The following is a 4,962-nucleotide window of genomic DNA, read 5'->3' as shown; positions in this document are numbered from 1 at the left end:
TAGCGGGTGATTCCACAAAATACATATTTAAATTAATAAACATTTATGAGTTTAGAGTGCGCACTCGTGATAAATTAAGGTTAGGATTGATTTCTAACCAATTGGTTTATTTATGTAGCTGAAGACTGCTAGGTATTCACTTTTTTCGGTTTAATTATATTATTTTACTAACGATTGTGAATGCTTCAGTTGATATGTAGAGATAGCAGCAGTGGCGGTGGAAAGCATTTGAGGATAGCATGTATTCGAGTTATCATCTATATTTTGATGGGCGCATACCTTAGGCATGGCGCCTATATTTTATCGCGCGTATTTATCAAGGCGTTGGATATTTATTTATTATTTTTGTATACGCATGGGCGCATGATTTAGATATTTGTATTTGGACATTGTACTGGGTATGCTTGACTTCTTAGCCGCCCATTAGCTTTATTTCTATTTGGCACTAAAGCAAACTCAAAAGCCAAAAGCGTGTTATTTTGTAATTTGGGCTATTATTTGAGCTTGAAGATGATTAATACATATAATACATGCTTTGTGGAGCGCTCACACAAGGCATGGGGGAAGATTGCACCCAATTGATCTCTTGTTCATGTGGTGCATGTCTACTACATCGATTTGTGTGCAAAAAGTAGAGTTCATTTGTTCTTGGGGACCTTTTGACGCTCACTACATGCACTTACCGCATCCGATCTGTGCACGAGAGGCAAAGCAAGTAATGAGAAATTTTGCACAAACTTTCTGTAAAAACTAGCAAGACCTAGAAAAGAACGTAACTCATGGACATTTTTCGGGTATGGGCCAATTTAAAATTGCTTCTATATTTTTAGGGTCAACCTTAATACCTTCTGATGAAACACAATGTGTCCTAGATATTCAATTTCTGTTTGAAAGAATTCACTCTTTTCTGGATTAGCATACAATTGATTATCTTTCAACAACTTGAAAACTAAAAACAGATGTTCATAATGCTCATTCTCTTTTTTACTGAATACTAATATATCATCAAAGAATACTATAGCACAATGCTAATATTTCAAAAATATGAGATTCATCATTCGACTAAATGTAGCAGGTACATTAGTTCATCCAAAAGGCATCACTAGAAATTCATAATATCCAAATTGTGTTCTAAATGCAGTTTTGAATATATCAGATTTATCTAATCTCACTTGATGATAACCAGATTTAAGATCTATCTTACTGAATATGGTAGAACCTTGTAGTTTATCCATAAGATCATCTATCCTAGGAATCGAATATCTATTCTTAAGAGTAATTTTATTTAGGGCACGATAATCAATGCACATGCGATAAGTATTCTTCTTCTTCTTTACCAATAAAATAGGTGCGCCAAATGGAGAACTACTAGGTTTAATTAATCCTCTGTTTAACAATTCCTCTACTTGATTTTGAATTTCTTTCTGTTCAATTTGGTTATGCGTGCTTTACAGGGTGGTTGTATACCAGGAATTAAATCTATTTTGTGATCTTTAGGATGTGAAGGTGGTAGTCCAGGTGGTAAATCATCAACAAAACAATCTTTAAATTGAGCAAGAAATTGTTGATGCCTAGGATGCATATAATTTTCTTTAGCTTGAAGTTCATTTACCCAAATTAAATAAGATTTACTACTTTTACGTAATGCATGTTTAGCTTGAGTATGAGTAAGCAGTGGAAAATTATTAGATGCGTGCATACCATTCAATGTATTTTGTTTTCCTTGAAAATGAATTTTAATTGAATGCATGGAATAATCTATGTGAGGATTATACTGATGACGCCAAGGCATACTTAGGATAATATCACTAGACTGCAAATATACAACTAGGAAATTTCTTCGTTCAGTATATTCACCAATTTTAATTTCTAAGTCATGCACCTCTTGTGTTCCATTATATCTTGTGCCTAGGAATGCTGCTTTAATGCGATAATGTGTAGAAACAGTTTGTAATTTCAATTCTTTCACTAACTTTGCATAAATAAAATCATGTGTGCTACCATCATCATGCAAAATATTTCTTTTCTTTACCATGCACAAAACATTTCATTGTCAACAAAGAATGCGGAGTTGGCATACCTGGTAAAATATCCGAAGTAGTGGTAATGTCGTCTTCATCTTCCGTAAAGTCAGGCATTTCGTTACGTTCTTCTTCGTCCATTGCTCCAAGATAATTGATATGAACAGGTGGTTTCTTCGATTGGCAATTGGCTGCTAGATGTCCAGGTTGATGGCATTTGTAACAAACTACAGGTTTGGCTTTAGATACATTGTTGGCAATGGCAGGAAGTCTAGGAATATTAGGATTTGGCTATGAGGATGGCTTAGGGTTTTGATTGGTATTTGATGGAAAAGCAGGTGGTCATGTCCAAGACTTATGGAATGATTATGGAAGAAAACGACTTTGATTGAATCTTCTAAAATTTGAATTGAATTGCTTGGAACCATAGTTACCATTTTCTTGAAATTGTTGTGGATGCTTGTCTCTTCCTCCAATCTTGTCTTCAAAGTCATGAGCCAAAGAAATTGCATCTTCAAGAATTGTAGGCTCGAACATATTGACTTCAGCATAGTAATGTCCAAGTAAGTCAAACATAAACTTGCGTTTGTGAGTCACTTTAGGTATGTCTTCGAGCATGCGTAATTGCAGTAGGGCATTCCAAAAACGTTCAGTTTATTGAGAAATAGATTCACGATCTCTTTGCTGAAGAAGATCACATTGTTTTATGGCTTTTTCATGGAATTGAGGAGGAACGAAATTCCGCAAAAACTTCTTTTGGAAACTCTCCCAGGTAGTGGGACAATCAATGCCCTTGCCAACCATAGTCCACCAAAGAGATGCTCGATCGATTAATGATTAGTGACACATTTAATTTTGTCTTTCTCATCATATGTCTCTTCATGAAAGTAATCATCAAACTGACTGATAAATGCAAGTACAGTCTTTCCATCTCGAGATCCATTGAAAGTACGAACTTTGAGATTTCTTTTACTTATCTTTGTTTCTTTGCGGATGGATCTTGCTTCGAGCGTCGCATCGATGGTACATCGGATAAGATCTTCGGGTTGCGATCTATCTCTGTCGATGATAGATTGTTGCAAATTGGCCAATTGGACTTGCAAAGCTTGTCGGGCTCTTCGTTCTTCATCAAGATGCATCATAATTAAATCCAATTTTTGTTCCATCGTAGGTTCGGGAAGATCACCTTCAGCTATTTAATCGTCCATATTTTGTTCCGTCATCCTGTAAAAAATCCAAAAGACCTCACACTCTCGAAATCTGATTAGCAGGATGAGCGTAACTCAAAGTCGGGTATACAAGGCTTATAGATTTTTGTTTGGCTTTTTTGGTCTTTGTCTTTTGTGGTTGCGGGATTTGTTGTCTTCATAGAAACTGCGTATGACCTTCTACGTGTGCTGAAACTGGTTCAACAAGTCTGTGTGTGTAAACAAAGTCTTCCAGGGAGCAATTCCCTAATTCTCTGCTTCTGTGCAGGACCAGTCTTTATGGGAGTTGTTGAAGTAAATCAGTTATGACTTCTGTGGACTTAGGTGACTTGCAGAAATAAGTGAACTTGGAGGAGTTGGATAGCTTAGTGAATTAAGAAGCTTAACTAAGTAAGCTTGTAGATGATCTGTCAATGATTTTTGAGGGGGGCCTGTTTTTTCCACCGTTTTAGTCGTCAACATGCCGCTGCCACCCAGTCGTCGATTTTTATGGGATAAAGCTTTCTTATAATCTTACTAAGCTTTACGTAAAGCTTTTAACATTTTTCTTTGGATATGGAAGCTTACTCAGTCTGGTTCAAAACGACTTATAGAAGGAGATGTTGATGTGGTCCTCCGCCTCCTCAGGTCGGTCATTCGCGATTAGAGGCTGCAGACAGAGGTTCTTGACCGCCAAGAGTCCACCCGTATCGACCGTTCACGATGAAACTAACTGTAGAGCTCGATCATTCCAGGAGCTCCGCCTTCGCGCAAGATGGGTAGCGATTGGAAGCTCTTGATCTTAGCTTCGCTCTGATACCATTGGTGCATAGATCAGATGCCGTAAGCGTGCGTAGTGAGCGTCAGAAGGTCCCCAAGAACAAAATAACTCAACTTTTTGCACACAAATCAATGTAAAAAGCATGCACAACATGAACAAGAGATGAATTGTGTAAAAGTCCGTGTGAAAATTAATAGATCGGGCTTTTGAAAATTTTATTATTATTATTATTTATTTCCCCCCTTATCCCTCCAGCCGACTGACAAGCTGGAGGGGGAGGGGAATAGAAGGAGTTCTGAAGCTCCTTGGTGGAGCTTGAGGAGGGAGGGAGGGCATGCGTGTCGACACGCAGGAGGAGAAGATTCCCCCTCCCTCCACTATTTAAACAAGGAGAGGGGAGGGGCCGAAGAAGGGAAAAGGCTGGGGGGGGGGGGCGTGAGAAGAACCAAACGCCGCTGCCAGAGATCATGTCATTGTGAGAAAGAGGGGAAGAGACGCTGTTGCTAGCCGCCAAGGAAGTAGATAGGAGTCGCCGTCAAGGGAGGGAGGAGCCGCCTCCAATTCTCCGTCAGGTCGGACGGCCATAACCACCCCCCCCAAAGCTTCTGGAAGCTTGGAAGCTTCCAAAGGGGGGGGCCTCTTTAAACCCCCTTCCTATACCCTACTACCCCCTTTGTTATTTTTTTCCCCGGGTTTAAAATCCCTTAAGCCCCCTTTCATTTTCCCCTCCCCCGTGCTAAAACCCTTTCCCCTGGATTTCAAAAATTTTCACCCCCTCCTTGTACGTTATGAAGCCCTTTTAACCCCATATCTAAAACCCCTTTCCATGGGTATTAGAACCCCCTCTGCCGGGTTTTAAAAATCCCTTAAGGCCCCTTTCACCCTCGTACTAAAGCCCCTTTCCTTTCACTTGGAGTCACTTTCCCCCCATGAGCACAAAGGCCTTAAGGGTCTTATTACTTCTTTACCTGTG

The sequence above is a fragment of the Lygodium microphyllum genome, chromosome 19 (genome assembly GCF_053477565.2).
Source record: "Lygodium microphyllum isolate KBCC chromosome 19, Lygodium_microphyllum_v1.1.10, whole genome shotgun sequence".
NCBI classification, from domain to species: domain Eukaryota; kingdom Viridiplantae; phylum Streptophyta; class Polypodiopsida; order Schizaeales; family Lygodiaceae; genus Lygodium; species Lygodium microphyllum.
This window is presented reverse-complemented; position numbering follows the sequence as displayed.